This window comes from Vulpes lagopus, chromosome 13, assembly GCF_018345385.1.
Source record: "Vulpes lagopus strain Blue_001 chromosome 13, ASM1834538v1, whole genome shotgun sequence".
Classification (NCBI taxonomy): Eukaryota; Metazoa; Chordata; class Mammalia; order Carnivora; family Canidae; genus Vulpes; species Vulpes lagopus.
Genome location: NC_054836.1, coordinates 50,749,279 through 50,766,300, shown reverse-complemented (window position 1 = coordinate 50,766,300; position 17,022 = coordinate 50,749,279). Strand labels below are relative to the sequence as shown.

General features: G+C 35.1%; 2 protein-coding genes across 3 annotated transcripts in view; one reads left to right on the top strand and one right to left on the bottom strand.

Annotated features, from left to right (window-relative positions):
• IMMP2L (inner mitochondrial membrane peptidase subunit 2) overlaps nucleotides 1–17,022 on the top strand; it is an 848,215-nt gene that overhangs the window by 408,802 nt on the left and 422,391 nt on the right. The gene's annotated exons all lie outside the window — the stretch shown is intronic.
• LRRN3 (leucine rich repeat neuronal 3) overlaps nucleotides 1–17,022 on the bottom strand; it is a 34,965-nt gene that overhangs the window by 3,142 nt on the left and 14,801 nt on the right. The window lies entirely within an intron of this gene.

The following is a 17,022-nucleotide window of genomic DNA, read 5'->3' as shown; positions in this document are numbered from 1 at the left end:
AATATGTTTTGATGACTTTGTCCTTGTTATGACTCTCCTTGGCCCACACATTGGACAGGCTGAGAAACTGAATCTTTAGAAGGCTGGTGTTATATCAAACATAATGAATATGCTTCCAGTATTTTTTTTTTGTTGTTATTTCCAATCTTTACTTGTTCACATTTGGTAATTTTTTTTTTTATCATATTTGTCATTCTCTTTGACAATTAGTTCTAGGGAAAAAGATGAAAAATCTTTCAGTGATGGTGGCTTGCTTTTTTCTCTTAGAGAAGAAAAATTAAATGGTTATAAGTAAATAATACTGTTCACTTACAATCAGATGAATTAGCCTATGGTTCCTCGGGTCCCCAGGACACAACATTTAGAAACAAATTCATGTTCATGAAATGACCGAGAAGTAGTGGTATTTAGCTGGATTTTCCCTTTTTCATTCATATTTCTTTCCCTAGTCTCCTTTGTGTAAAGTGACTTGAATTTCCCAGTGTTTGGAAGAGATTGTCTAACTTGCCATAGATGTGCCTGTATGTTGTCATTCTTTACTGAAATTCAGATTAATGTTTGACTTTTATTTTTCCCTGAAAATAACTTATGTTCCATTAGTCACTAACAATTAAGAAGTAACTTTATTACATCAGTAAAACAGGCACTTAGACATTCCTTCTTTTAAATGGATACTTATGTCTTTATCACATGAAAATAAGCAATCCAAAACCAAGTTGCAGTTTTGATATGTGCTGTATTTTAAAATACCATACTACTTTTAGATATATACTCCATCAGTTGGACTGCTGGTGAGCTCTTCCTGCAAATGTACAGGACAGCTGGAGCATGCCTGGGCTTTTCATTCTGGGGCTTTTTGCCTACCAGCAATAGTGGTCTGCTGAATGATCATTTTGCAAATACTGTAGACTCGTTCTAAGATAGGTGCTTCAGTGACAGGGATAAATATATTTGAAGATGTGGCCTCTACAATGAGAGAGAAGCATTTTTTTAAGTAAAATATTATTTATTTTTCAAAATTATAAAAAATTTGCATTTCAAAGTCACACCTAATTATTTTCATCTTATCCTTTTAGAGATGTGATTTTTTTAAAAGATTTTATTTTGAAGTAATCTCTAGACTCAAACTCATAACCCGAAGATCAAGTGTCACATGCTCTACTGACTGCCAACCAGGTTCCCTGAGACATGATTTTATCTAAAAACCAGATCATGAAGTTCAGATAACATATTAAGTTATCTTGAATTAAAAGTGTTTTTGCTTTTGTTTTTTCATCAGTTCATCTGTTTGCTGATCGAAAATTCCACTTTTTTGTTTTTTTTTAATTGAAGTTCGATTTGCCAACATATAGTATAACATTCAGTGTTCATCCCATCAAGTGCCCTCCTTACTATAAAATTCCACTTTTTAATTAAAATTTTTTATTTTAATTGATGTATAGTTGACATACAATATTATATTCATTTAAGGTATATAACATTGTGATTCAACAGTTCTATACATAACAAGATGCTCACTCCAATAAGTGTAGTTATCATCTACTGCCGTACTCAGTTATTATATTACTGATAATATTCCTTATGCTGTAATTTTTCATCTCTGTGACTTATTTATTTTATAACTGGAAGTTCATACCTCTTACTCTCTTTCACTTATTTCACCCATCTCCCCTCTGGCTTCCACCAGTGCATTCTCTGTATCTATGAGTCTATTTGTGTGTTGTTTTGTTGTTCATTTGTTTTACTTTTTATATTCATATGGTATTTGTCTTTTTTTCTGTGTAACTTACTTCACTTAACATAATACCTTCTAGGTCTATCAATGTTGTTTGCAAATGGTAAGATGCCATTATTTGTTTATGATTGAGTCCTTTTTTGTTGTTGTGTTTTAAACCGGACCTTCTAGCTATTATTCCTAATCTCTTGTAAGTAGACTGAGTCCCTTTAGGAGATGATCTCCTACAGCTCCTTCTTCACTGAAGATTCCTGTTAAATTTGGCCCCTAGGACCCTCCACAATCTGTGGTCTCTCATCTCTTTCTCTTTGTTTCTCCTCATCTTCTGCAGTTCTGCAGACAGCCTTCACTCTGTCAGCAGGGCTCTGGGCACCTCATCTTCTCCCTGTCTAGAATTCCTGTTTCTTTGTTGTAAGCTAACTCTGTTTTTTGTCAAACCTTAGTTCATGCATCACCTCTCTGTGAAGCCTCCTGTATAACCCCTTCCCTCTGGCTGTACCTCCCTGCCATCCACAGTGATCCCATGGTCCTAGCACACATCTCTGTCAGAATATTTACTTGATTCTCTGCCTCAACCAGTATTCATCTCCTTGAGATCTGGAGGCCTCTCTGCCTTTCCATTCTCAGCTCCTGGGCACGGTAATTAGAATGTAGTAAATTCTCCAGAAATGTTTTGAATGAAAGGATAACTGAGTTATATTAATAAATGTATATATTCATCTTCTCTACATATAATTTAAGCAATTCAATCTGTTTAATTTACTAATTTCAATATTCAGCTGCTTTAACTTGCATAAATCTATTACACAGAATGCATGTTGCCTATATTACTAAAATCCAAAGACTAAATTTGAGTATAATCCAAAGGAACATTAGGCATTAAAGAAAAGTCAGTCTAATATTATATCTGCAGTTTATTCCTTAATTTATTCAGTCAACATTTAATGAGTACCTTCTGTGTTCCAGTTACTGTGTTAATAGCATGAGAATAAAAAATGACCTGGACATGTTCTCATCCCTCCTTAAGTTTTTAGTCTGGAGGGAGAAGCACAAGTAAACAGATGGTTACAATTCACTGTATAGCTGATACGGGAGTGCATAGGAAGGATACCTGAATACAACTAAAATAGAAATCTACTTCCTCTTTCTTCCAAAATGGAAGAAAAGCCTAAAGTACAAAGTACAAAATATTTTTCTGCATGTTCCCATAAATCAGTCAGTTGAAAACTAAGAAAACATAACTTCTGCCAATTAATCAGTTAAATCGACTTTCTCCGGTAGAGCAAAGGGAGGCCTATATCCATATGTTACCGACAGGATTAGAAATATTTAAGATGAAAACTTATTTTGGGGGACATTAACCTAATAATGCCACTTTTCAGTTTGAAATTCTTCTCTTTTCTTAAATTATATCTTTGTTTAATTAGAAACTCTTTTCTGAGCTCATTTCATTATTTATATAGCCATATGCCAGAAACAACCACATTTGAACTAGATTTGTTCTGGAAGCTTTTGAAAATAAGGAGAGTTGTTATAGTAGTGAGCAAGTCAAATTTTATTTCTCCAGATCTGTAGGAAGAAATTGTCAGTATGAGAAGCACAATGGAGATGTGGAAATTTTGCCTTTCTTCATTGTAATATTGATTTTTTCTCATGTCTTTGAAAATGATTATGGTACTTTCACTAATGGACTCTTTGGCATAGATTGTTTTCAGGATAGTAAGGCAGTAATAATATCTTATATCTTAATGCTTTATGGTTTTTAAAGCCTTTTCTTATTCATTGTTTATTTTATGTTAATAATGACCTTGTGGGGTTAGCTGGAAGATAACTTAAATTCCCTTTTTTTTTTTTTTTTATTATAAGAGTATTGAGACCCTTCAGCCAGAGATTACACAGCTAATAAATGATGGGTAACAATAGAACCCAAATTTTGTGTTTAGGCTTGGCATCTCTTTCTAATTATCCACACTGCATATCTGTACATATGCAGAGATGAGATGAAATAATAAATAAGCCATACAAACTCTTGTTACAGTATATACTCCTGACAGTGTATGCATTGTCAATAACTAATTCTCCTCTTTTTAGGGTGGACATTCATGTATATGGTCCTACTCATGGGAGCTAAGAACAAGCTCATAATTAACTATTTTCTTTTCAGTTGCTTTTTAAATGTAAAACTATTTTAGAAGGTCATTTTTGTACATTCTTTTAGTCTTAAAGGTGACTGAACTTTTATTATATATTAAAGCAAAATAAACTATAATTGAATATTATAAGAGTTCAGAAGATAACGTTAATGACACGTCACCAGGAATGAAAACTGACATCTCAGGGAAATGTATTATAGAAAGGCTCTTTTAAATGACTTGAATGAATGAGTCCTACAAGTTCAACATCAGCCCTCATTAGAACTTATCGTTTATCTACTTTCATTTATTCTTCCATCTGTCTTTCCCTAAATGTTTGCTGAGGGCCTACTGTATCAGTCACTGTGCTTTCATTTCTAATCTCATAAGATTTCTAAAAATTTACAGATTAAAGATTATTTTTCATTGACAGAATAAAATTTGACAGTTAAGGCTTTTGTGTGTGTGTGGAGGGGGAGTTGGTTCAGAAGACCTTTAAAAAATTTTTTTTAAAGATTTTATTTATTTATTCATGACAGACACAGAGAGAGAAAGGCAGAGACATAGGCAGAGAGATAAGCAGGCTCCATGCAGGGAGCACGACGTGGGACTCGATCCCAGGACTCCAGGATAACACCCTGGGCCGAAGGCTGATGCTCAACTGCTGAGCCACCCAGGTGTCCCTAAAAATTTTTTTTAAAGCATTTTAAGTTGTGGAATTTAATTCAACATAGTGCTTTGTGTTTTTAAATTTTTTTCACAGTATCTTTCATTTTTCTTATTGGCTTCTCCATGTAGATTTTACCTAACAAAGAGTCAAAGTCCTAAAACATTTTATATTTCAAATTGTATGTGTAACACATGTATAATTACTCTGGCCAACAGCATGAAACTTAACAGTTTAGGATATTGAGAGAAAGAAATGTTAGGACTTCTCAAATCTTACAATATTTTTAATACTTTCGGATACTCATTATAACTTGAGGCTTCTTCAATCTAAATAGAAAGAGAAACTGTTTCTAGACATAATTATATGTGGAAACTTTTAGGGCAAAAGCTTCCTTTTCCTTGATCAAAAAATTCTTTTTTCCTTAGCTTCATCTGTGTTTTATCACTTAAGAAGCATTATTGAACAACTACTTTTTGGGAGACACTGTTGTAGCTGCTGGAGAGTCAGCAATACATCAGAGGCAATATCTACTCACCAAGTTTGCAGTTATCGAGGGTATGCATAGTGCTGTACAACAGACTTGACATGATAAAAGTTTATGCAGTTCTCCGTGGATGTACCAAAGAGGGGATGCTTAGTTCTGGCCATCTAACCAGAAGCAGCCTGGATGTTCTGTGTTCTGTTATGATGCTGATTTAAAAAAAGAAAAAACAACTAAAGTATACTGGGGAGGGCAGCCTGGATGGCTCAGCGGTTTAGCCCTGCCTTCAGCCCAGGGCATGATCCTGGAGACCCAGGATGGAGTCTCATGTCGGGTTCCCTGCAGGGAGCCTGCTTCTCCCTCTGCCTGTGTCTCTGCCTTTCTCTGTGTGTGTCTCATGAATAAATAAGATCTTTAAAACAAATTTAAAAAAATTATACTGGGGAAACATGGTGGGGAAGAAGATTTAAAATCCACTGTCTTTCAGATGAATTTTTACAATGCTAAAGCTTCAGAACAAAGTGTGCCTTCTTTCCTGTATCTTATTATGTGTATTATAAAGACTACAGAATCAGGAGAAGAGAAACATTTGGATATTTAAGTTAAAAAATTGGTGAAGATAGGAAATTGCCATGGCTACATTAATGCCCAGTTTTTCCTTTTCTTCTATAGCAAATTACTAGCTAAGTTCATTTGTGTAAGGAACTTAAATTCTATTTTCTCATTATGTGACTTTATATTCCTCTGTTGTAAGACTTAATCTTTTTTCGATCCTGATTGAAGGTTCCATATCCCAAAGGTGGTGTTGAATTATACTATATGCATTTCTATGAAAGAGTATTCATTTCTCCTTGAGAAATATTTATTTTCCAGTTTTTCAAAACTAATTAATTGTTTGAATTTGTAGATCAACCTTCAGGGAGTAGTTAATGGTAACTATCTTGAATAGTCTAGTGAACGTTATAGTATTCATCTGTTAATGAAAAATCTATATAGGGGAAGAAAATTTGCTTTGGATATGAAACATGGGTCAAGTTACTAGATGATCTTGTAATTGTGGACAGGACATCTTACTTTCCTGTACTTCAAGTTATAGATTATTAAAATTTAGGAATTGGTTATATGACAGTTAAGGTTCCTTCCCATTCTAAAAGATATATACGTCTCTGTGAACATGAGTGGTTTTTAGAAAGATGTCTAAAAAATAGTTGTGGGTAAACTGACTTACTCAGTTTTAACCTTTGTATGTAATTGATCACAAGTTTATATTCAGCACCCTAGGCCTATGTCATTAATATGTTAGGGTCAGTGCATTCTAGTCATGAGGTTTTGAAACACTGTCAGATTAATTTCCTGGAGTTATTGCTATTTTGTTTCATGTTTATATCTACACAGTAGTAAATGAAGAGAGTTACCTTAGTCATCAAATTAAGGCATACTAAGCACTGGGTAAGTAAATTGCCTGGATTAGTTCCCTTGATTGAAAAATGAGTTGTCTGGGCAGCCCAGGTGTCTCAGCAGTTTAGCGCCAACTTCAGTCCAGAGCATGATCCTGGAGACCAGGGATCCAGTCCCATGTTGGGCTCCCTACATGGAGCCTGCTTCTCCCTCTGCCTCTCTCTCTCTCTCTCTGTCTCTCTCTCTCTCTCTCTCGCTGTGTGTGTGTGTGTGTCTCATGAATAAATAAAATCTAAAAAAAATGAGTTGTCAGTAAATATTAATATTGACATATATACAATATAACCATTATGATTATTTGCTAAATTGGAAGATAGGGATTTTTTTTACCTTTATTTATTTGAGATAGAGAGCAAGCACAAGCTGGGGAAGGGGCAGTGGGAGAGAGAGAGACAGAGAGAGAGAGGAAGAAGCAGACTCCCTGATGAGCAAGGAGCCTGATGTGGGGCTCAATCCCAGAGCCCCAAGGTCATGACCTGAGCTGGAGGCAGATGCTTAATCGACTGAGCCACCCAGGCACCCTGAAAGATAAGGATTTTTGATACTATTGAAGTTTCAGCCACCTGGATATATTTGGTATCATATAAAATCAGCATTATTTTTGGTGTTGTAAATTCTTAGGTGGAAATGGTTATAGAGATCCATTTGTTCTCAACCTAATTTTGAACATAAAACCCTTTGTTCACATAAAGTCTTACCTGTATTTACATTAAGTCAAACATAGGAAAGAAGATCTATTCTGGTTAGCATAGGAGGTAGGGTGGTGGTAGAGAGTGTGGGAAGGCAGACATCTGGAAAGATCTAGATGGTACCCAGCTTGGCTTTCCTGCCCAGAGCATCTGATTCTAAAAGGGCTCCAAAGATCTCACTTTCTGAACCATCCATCCTCTCTTAGAAATAAAGTAGTGGAGGCCCTCAGAGATGAAATGACTCATGCAAAGGTGGTTTATTCTAAAGTATTATTGAAAATTTGGAGACTTTAGTCATTATTTCTAGTGCAAATTCCCCCACTGTCATCTCAGTCTATAGGCCTGCCACAATTAGGTTTATTTCCCTTGGCTCTGGCCGAATCCAAATTGGCTTGCAAGGTGGGAAGAATCCCCAAGTGTGATGTGATAGCACTCAGCCCTCAAGGTCAATATTAGCTGCCTAAGGAATGGGCAGAGAAAAGGGAAATGCTCAGGAAGATGGTGGGTATAGTAGTAGCCGTTAATAATAATAATACATCAATGCCAAACATGTCCTGTGCCACTGGTCTCATACCTTACATGTATTCTCAAAGGTAAGCCTCATGTCTGCTCTTTTTGTAGACACTATTATTATCCTTACTTTATATATAAGGCCAAAAAGGTTAAATGACTTGCCAGTTCACACCCTCTCAGATATATATTCAGATCCCTTCATTTTGCCTCTGAAGCCCAGTCTTGTTAAATTAATTAAGCAAGGAGGCAGTTAGACTGAAGTGGCCCATAACCAGAGGCCCTTGTAAGCAAACCAGAATCTAAGCCTGCAAATGCCTCAAGATTATGAAATAGAAACCTACGAGAACCAGCCAAGGCGACTTTAAACTAGAGTTAATCAATAATTCTCTTTTTTTGCTCCCACATTGTCTCTATAAGTCTCTCTTCAACTGCCTGTCAGTGGAGGTGCTTCCAGTTTGGTGCTGCCCTACTGGAATCGATTTTCACTCAAATGAACTTGAAATTTTAATACTCTTCAGTTTATCTTTTAATGCCAGTAAACTCTACTTTCTCTCAAGTGTTTATTAACATAGCACCCATCATCTTAGCTTTTCAGAAAGGTGTTTCCTTCAACTAGATGGGTATCTGGTTTTTCTTATTTGTTTCTCCTTATCTGGTTAAAAAAAAAAGTTTTATGCAAATGAAATTTCAAAGGCAGCTAAGTGTTGTAGAATAAGAAAACCTGTTTTCTGGGTCAGAGTTTTGCTGTGCCATTCTCTTAGTTCTTTGCAAAATGTGGGGTTTGAATGAAATTTTCACTAGTGTGTACAAATTGATTATTAATATTCTATGAATCCCATAGAGATTTCCTATACACTTGCCATTATACAGAGGTATGTTGGACTTAGAGCAAAATTATTTTTGTTATTGTACTGAATTTATGTGCTGAAATGTAATGGATACCCATACAGTTCATGGATACCATCATTTGAGATTGATTTCCTTAGATTCTGGCATTTTCAGATTCTCACATCAGATATTTTGAGATTCTCAAACTGGCTTAGAGTCTCTGCCCTTATGATAGGAATAGCTATAGGTACAGAGAAAGAAAGAAGAGTAGATTTGATATTATTTTGTGTCCCTGTCATGTTCAAGACCTTATATTTGAACACAGAGAACATTCCTGCAGATCTGAAATCATGTACTATTTCCATCCCTTATGAAATTAAGCCTGCAATGAATTTCTTTTAGAGAAACCAAGAGTAACTTAAATAGCACAATTCTTTTTTTCTCCCAAATCCTAAAATATGCTGTTAGGCAGATTTTGAGGGAGTCTTGGACTTTTATCTTTTTTTCTTCTACTGTTTTCAGATTTGAGACTTGTGCTATGTGGGGAGATCCATAGGAATAAAGTAAAACAGGGTCATATAGTTTTCTTAAAAAAAAAAAAACAATTCCAAATGCAGCACCCCCAAAACATGAGATTTGTGGAAGCTAGTTAGAGCATAGCGACAATCAAGTAGGATAATTTTCAGTGCAGAAATTCCTTCCTTATAATTTTGTTTAAAAGGTGAGGAATGAAATCCGAGTCTCAGAACTGTTTCATATTGGTGTAGTGATTTCGGTATACTCACAAATTACCAGCTTATCATGATACTGTCATTTCTCATTATGAAAAGAATTCTGATTTGTATTTATTTTTAATTATAGTTTTTGCTCAACTGAGCACTTCATTAATAGCATTATATGTGAAGTTGATTTTTGTACATGATTAGCAAAACAAATGATATTTCTAAACCAGAACTCGTCTCTTTATGCTTGACGTCTATGAGAATCACTTCATGTATTGAGGAACTGTATAGTAAAACATAGCAGTACTTCATTCAATATTTTGTGAGAGCCAGTGAAGTTTGGTTGCCTAAATCGCTTTTTAAAATCCTTTTTTATTATTCCCTTGTTATTTAGCATTTGTTTAGCCCCAAGTTGTAGGCGTCTTTGGGGAAAAGCACTCACATATGCATTATCCTTAACATTCACTAATGTTAGACTGTAGTATAATCATCTTATTTTCCAATTTGGGAAACAGGGTAATGGAAATCTTGCTTCAGGTTATAATTGAACTATAGATCTCTATTTGGGTGATTGACGGTACTTTGGCAGCAGGGTGCTGAAAGCATGCAGACCCAAGAATTGAGAGAAGACCTTGTGATCTGTAGTGACTTCATTTCTAAAGAAAGATGCCCCCTAAGTGCTATAATTACATAAGTTTTGTAATACTCTTAAATAAATAAGCTCAAAGCTCTTCCAGTATTTTCCTTTATGCAAAAATAATCTTAAGGACAGATAAATTTACATAGACATTTCATTATACTTTCAGGTTTTCATTATGTTTGTTTACATTTTACATGTGTGTCAAACCATGGCATACACAAAGGGAACCAATTTTACTAGGGTGAGAAATAGTCTATGGAAGGATTCTTAGGACATTTACAAATTTATAGAGATTTTGGAGACTATTTTTTACTTGTATCTCAGAAACAATTTATGTATTTTTATGGGCAAAATAATTACTGTCTTGATAAAATGTGTGCATGCATATACATGTTTATATGAAGATCCCTTCTGTTCAAAAAATCTTCAATGTGATTGACTAAACTCTCATACTAAAATTTCCCATTCTGTTCCAATTTTTATTCCTATCAGTAGATGTTAAGGATAATTGATTTCACTAGGCATGAATTTATATTTAAAAATTTCATGTGGGTGAAGAGGAAAGTCTTTGTATATATGCTTTCCTTTTTTCCTTGATACTTTTGATTTCAAAGAGCTCATTCTTATTGTTCAGTTCCAGTTTATTTGGGAAGCTAAGACAGGGGGATAATTTATTTGTATATGATGCCATCTTTTTATCTTCAGAGGCATTTCCATCTACCTTTGGAGATAGCTTCCCTAGCAATCCCCTGATTGAATGACAAGAACTACTCACAGCATTGCCTTATAGTACAGTAGTTTGGAAATGCATGTCTCATGGAGACCTGCTATCAATTATTCTACGTTTCAGATGAAAGTGTTTGGGGTAATTATGCAGATAATTCAAGCAATTTTTAAATCATTTTCTTCTACATGAAAGCACATAATAGGCATGTGTGTGTTCCTCCCACCCCTCAAAAAAAAAAAAAAAAGAAAGAAGAAAGAAAGAAAGAAAGAAAGAAAGAAAGAAAGAATAGTTTGTTCTATATTGTTGCTGCAAGTAAATGCCTTTATACCAATCTCAGAAAGGATGACTTCTTAAGCATAGATATGTTACAGAAGGATGGTAGCAAAAAAAGGTTTTCATCACATCTGTACTCCTTGATTAGCTCAGTTTGGCAGAACAGAAAGTCATTGTAAAGAAGATAAGAAAGCCTCTGGACAAAAATCTTATGATGTACTACAGATAGAGAATGAAGAATATTTTAGTTGCAGTATTATTAGAGAAAACTCAAAATTACATTCCAGTAAAGCATGTTCCTCTGACAAGAACTGAGAGCAGAGAGTCTCTGGGGAGTTCAGTTTCTGTTCTGCATATGATAAAATATTGTTTTTCTTTGCTACTAAACATAACAGCATAAATATCAGTGTGTTTTATATTTTTACTAAGGATTATGAAAATAAATTTTGAAAGGAAGTAAAATAAAATGAGCTCCTATGATTGAAAAATTTCTTCAAATGCAATGAACAAGAGAATAAATCATAGCACCACATTTCGAGTGTGTCATGGGTCAGCACGTGGCTGCCATAAGTTCAGTGATAGATGATGCTTTTCTGTTATTGTAACTTAGAGCTGATAATACTGATATGGTCTATGTCATTAGTTCCTTAGTAATTGGCAAGGAACTATTTATCTATTTTCATTTGGAAAGTGCCAGACTTCCTTCATGCTATATGACTTCTCCCTAAGACTCCTGACATACTGCTTAAAACAATGGGGCCATATTTGTGTCCAGAGCTGTAAGATTTTAAAACAGAAGGACAACAAAAACTTCACTGAAAGCTTGAAAAAATCTTCCTGGATTATGGTGTTGAGTCTCGAAAGTAACCATCAAGGAAAAGAGGCAGTTTACACGTCTTTGTGCATGTTTGCATCTTCCAGTGAGAAGACACTCATTATTAAGCCAGTCCTGGACTCTATCTCTAATGCTTGTGTTGACAAATGATCAATGGGAGATGACCTGGTGGTACTTTGAAGAAGTCTGAAAGGGCAGACAGAGTTAGTTCTTGGATGTGTAGAGGGTCGGTGAAGCTTTATTATATGTTTCATGTGTGGAAATAAAAGGTACTACATGCAAGTTAAAGCTGTGAGTTTCCTTCTTCCTGACACCTACTTTACAGCCACTTAACTTTACAGGGATATCACAACAGCTGTTTACACAGGGTTCATTATGTAGGCCTGCCTCAGGGTGACAACCTTGTGAGATTTAGTTGCCTAAGACTACCTTGAGTTCATTAGAAATTATTATTGACAAACAGGATCAAATTAATTCATATTATACCTGCTCATAGTGGGCTTTATAAGTTTCCAGGGATATATGAACACTACTCTTTAAGGATTAGACTACCTCTGAATAATGAACATTTGAGGGAATGTGAGATCCTTAAAAATAGTGACATAACAAAAGAAATATGTATTGCCTTTAGGTAATGAATAGAAAGGACTAAAGTTAAATGAGGAAGTAAAAAAGGCAAAATGGCTATTTCTTTGAAATAGAGAGTAGTACAATTTGTGGTGCCTACCAAATTTTAATTTTGTGTTAATGGGCTATATATAGGTCCTCACTAACATACTTCTTTTACAACAGCCATCTCTTGAAGAGCTTGGGCAATATGCTAACTTCAGCATCTTTTTTTGGGGAGGGTGGGGTAGGTTGCACATGGCTAGAGAACCAGTTATGGAAAAAGAATTCTAGATCTTAATGGGAAGAGAGAGTACTTTCATAATAATGAAAATTTGCACCCACTTTACACTTAAAAGCCTGGAATTCAACTCATATGTGGATTAGATGAAAACTAGGTGGAAAATATCTGTTTGAAAGAATTTCTCAGTGATAAACTCTCTATAGAAATTTAAGAAAATGTTTCAAACTATCCTTTTAGGCAAAGAAAAGCAAATGGTTTTACAATATGTTATAATATCTTCACAGAATAGGATTTAATATTTTTTATTTTTGATTACTGGATTGCAGTTATGAAAAGACATTTTCCCTTCACTCTATTACTTGATTCAAAATCTAGAATCCTTTAAATTTGATCTGGGACATTCACCTAGATTTACTATTCTCATGTGTCCAACTGAAATTACTTTGTGAAATAAAGTTAATTTACCATTAATTTCTATTGCAGGAATAGTTCATATTGCTCAATGAAGAATTAGTCAACATTGATTTATTTTATGAGAAACTTTCTCTGAAGCTTAAGAGTTGTATGTATTTTTTACTTACTGTTTTATATTATGTTCATATTTTACATGTCTTCTTCACATACAACCATGTAATAAAGTTTAGATAAAACTACTGTGGATTGGAGTTCAAGATTTAAATTGCAAATAGAATGAATTTTTTTTCTGATTTCTGCTTATTGTAATTCATGTTGCTGGTTAGTAAGTTATATCTTTATGATTATTCCTGGTGTTGTATAGATTTTCTTGGAAGGTAGTTTTGTTTTAGTGAATAAAAGCTCTCCTTAACATAGAAGAATTAAACTGTGTCAGGATAATGAAGAATATGGAGTTGAAAAATTTTAGTTTGATTTTCTTTAATGACTGATTCCCATTAATTGGAGAAACATAGATTAGAAAAAACATATAATTTTCCCTAGTGTGGATTTAATTCAATATCCATGGACAGATAGGGTTATTGATGATTTCTTGATCTTTTCATATTTTACTACGGTCCTGATCCTAGAAATTCTTGAAGGTCCTTGTCATTTCTGTTAATTTCTTATTTCTATCATATAACAATATCAGCAAACAAAAACAATAAAAGTAATGGCAATCATAATTCAATCAAAATTCTGCTACGTTGTTGACATTTGGTTCAATTTCCACTTACGTCCTTATTTTATTCCCAAAAACAATCCTGCTGGCATATGCTGCTATACCTTCTTTACAAGTGATACCTTATTATATACCAACTTATCTAAAAGTTCTGCTTTGAGTCACTATCTCTGTTTCATTTTCCTTTCATAGCCTCTAAGACTTTCAGAAAGGATTTATTTACTTTTGGTTTATTGCTTGCCTCCCACCACACCAAACCAATTTGGACGACTTTTCTCAAGACTGACAGACTTTTTGGTTTGTTGTGGGTGGAGGCCAGACCTTGTTGGTTGCTAGTTGATAGTGATCAAGTAGAAAAGTAGTGATTATTTCAACAGCCTCAAGTTTGTGTCTTTAATGAAGCCTAGTTGGAATACAGAACCTGTGCTGGAAAATGATACTTACAGAAGATGCTGTTCCCCTAAGTTCTTTAGGGCATAAGAAAACACCCTTGCTGTAATAAAATTCATATATAATCTGTTATAGAAAAGAGTTAATGTGGGAACCCTGGGAGGCACAGCGGTTTAGCACCTGCCTTTGGCCCGGGGCGTGATCCTGGAGACCCGGGATCGAATCCCACATCGGGCTCCCGGTGCATGGAGTCTGCTTCTCCCTCTGCCTATGTCTCTGCCTCTCTCTCTCTCTCTCTGTGTGACTATCATAAATAAATAAAAATTAAAAAAAAAAAAAAGAAAAGAGTTAATGCAAACCAAAACAATAGCTGTTCTGAATCAGGTTTGGGCAAATATTGTTGGCACTAAGTTTCAGCAGAAGCACTCAGAATTCATGAAGCACATATGAAATGAATAAAATTTACTTGGAAATTTAAGTTCTGTATACTAGATTCTCTAATATTATTAGCAGAGTTGGAAATATATAGGATGACCCAGAGCTTTGAAATGGACAGTTGAGCAAAGAAATCTTTGGGGGTTCATTATTATCCAACAATACTGCTCACTATATCTGAAATAATAAATCTATGGCTTCGACATTTAATATGAGCATGAAAAACATTTATTGAATCTCCTATTGGAGATTATAACTTCAGGAGCACCACAATTAAAGCATGTGAATTAAAAAAATTCCTTTTGGACATAGTGAGATACAAATATGCTTATTGTGCATGTGCAGAATCTTTTTTATTCATTGCTTCGTGTCGGTCGCCTCTTCTTGAACATGCTTTTGAGTTTTTTGATGAATAGAAATGGGCTTAATGTAAGTGTGCAAAGGAACAAACCAAGACTTTTTGTGTGTGATCCAGAGGGCTGAAACTGCCCATATTCCCCTGTGACTGACCAGTTGAGTGTAAACTATTTATAACTAAATGCTGTCAGGAATCTTCACCCTGCTGGAGGACTGGACTACAATGTGAGGTGATTTTACATGCCTACATAATTTCTAGTATTAGACTTTAAATAAAAACTCTCCTTATTCTGTGTCCAAGAAGAAAGGAAGGAAGAGATGGAGGGAGGGTAGGAAAGAATAGAGAAAGGAGGAAGGAAAACAGGAGGGAGAGAGGGTGGAAGGAATCTCTGAATGTCCACCAGCCTCTCTTTCACTTTTCAGTGAGAGAAACTCTAAGTATTGTCTATTCATGAGCATCTGCAAATCACATTGCAGCTTAACTGTCTCTTTCCTGATTTAATAGAAACTTTGTTTTCTAGGATTTACATTCAGAGTAATTGTTTTTGCATTTTAATATAGTAAGAAGTAGATTGAATAAATGCATAACATATTAGAAATGCTATTAAGCAAATGATTCTATGTGGTACTATTGAATGAATGTTTTCCTTTTCTCTTCTGAACAAAACACAAATTTCTCCAATTATTTTTAAATTGATTGTTCTCTATTGTTGCCCAAGGAAAAGTGGGAAAAAAAATCTATTTGTGTGTTCATTCCATTTCTTAGTATGATTAAATGGAGCAGCAGACTAAGAAAGACAGCATACAGTCAGGTATTTTTCCCTCCAAGATCTATAAAGGGCACTTTTATCTGCATACTGCATAGATAGTATTTTCACACACTGAGGCTTCAGTTCCTGTTACCTTATAGTTATTTATATTATAAAATCCCTAGTATATTTTATCAGCCGTATCTCCCCAATCTTTGCCCTGTTTGACTTTCTGCCACAAAACAATCCTTTAGTCAGGCCTATGGTGGTGAGAAACTCGGGAGGGTTTTCATATGGCATTTGTGATGATGATGGAGGACCTATCTGTTCTTTCTTCAAGTGGACCATTTTGCTTGGCTTGCTCAAAGTCCCCAAAGTTCCAGAGAGAAGAGACTTAATACTATTGTTTCAAGAGCTGATAACTGAGCTCTTTCAGAGTTGAACTGCCCACATCAGAGCAGTATCTGGGGAGGTTGAAAAGTTATCTAACTGGCCATTCAGTAAGGAGAACAATGACTGGAGCTTTTATTGTTCTGTTTTCAGAGCCTTAAATGTTCTACATATTTCCCTTCACTCCCTTAGGTCCCAGTGGAGAAGTAATGAGGGGATGAGCATTCTTCTTCCTGTTTTATTCAGCGTGGAGGTGTTAATTTGCTTGCTCCATTGTGCACAGATGTTGGAAACCTGATGTGTTCCAAGGTCCCGCATAGCATCTTTGTGAACAGACTATGTTATATGTTACTGTGAGATTAAGAATGTGCTTCCATGAAAATTAATGATCTTTTCTTTGCACCTTGCTCTTATTTTCGGTTCAGAAAAATAAGCTTGCCCTTGCTGATGCTTTAAGAATTGAGCTCTTGGTGTATTCCTCGGCGTATCATGCGTGAATTCAATACATACATCGGTGGAGTTAAACTGGCTAAAAGAGCTGCAGATGACAAAAGTGGGGATGCTATATATGACAACGGCCCTATCACATTCATGTGACTCAGGCAATCTGTATCCATCTCCTTTATATTTCTGTGGATTCTTTTTTCTTTCCTACTTGCATAAATTGGTAGTATACATGATAGAAAATGCAAATGACAGAAAGCAAGCCCATTTTTAAAGCTATGCAAAAGTAAATCTACTGTCAGGAGATTTGTTCCCCTGGGGCGGGAGGAACAATAAAAAGGCATGCTGTATTTGTGTCTTAAAAGGTACTTTGAGGTTTTTGTTTTGTTTTGTTTTTCCTTCCAGCAAGCTAAATAACACATGACAGTTGCCACAGCAACCCATTTTTGTGATTTGCAGAATCGGGGAGCAAACCAGATGTAAATTGTCAGTCAATAAGTGTCTGTTGTCATAGAAGATGGTAACATATGCAGTCTCATTTGGTCAATTTATATACTTTTGTGGTGTTT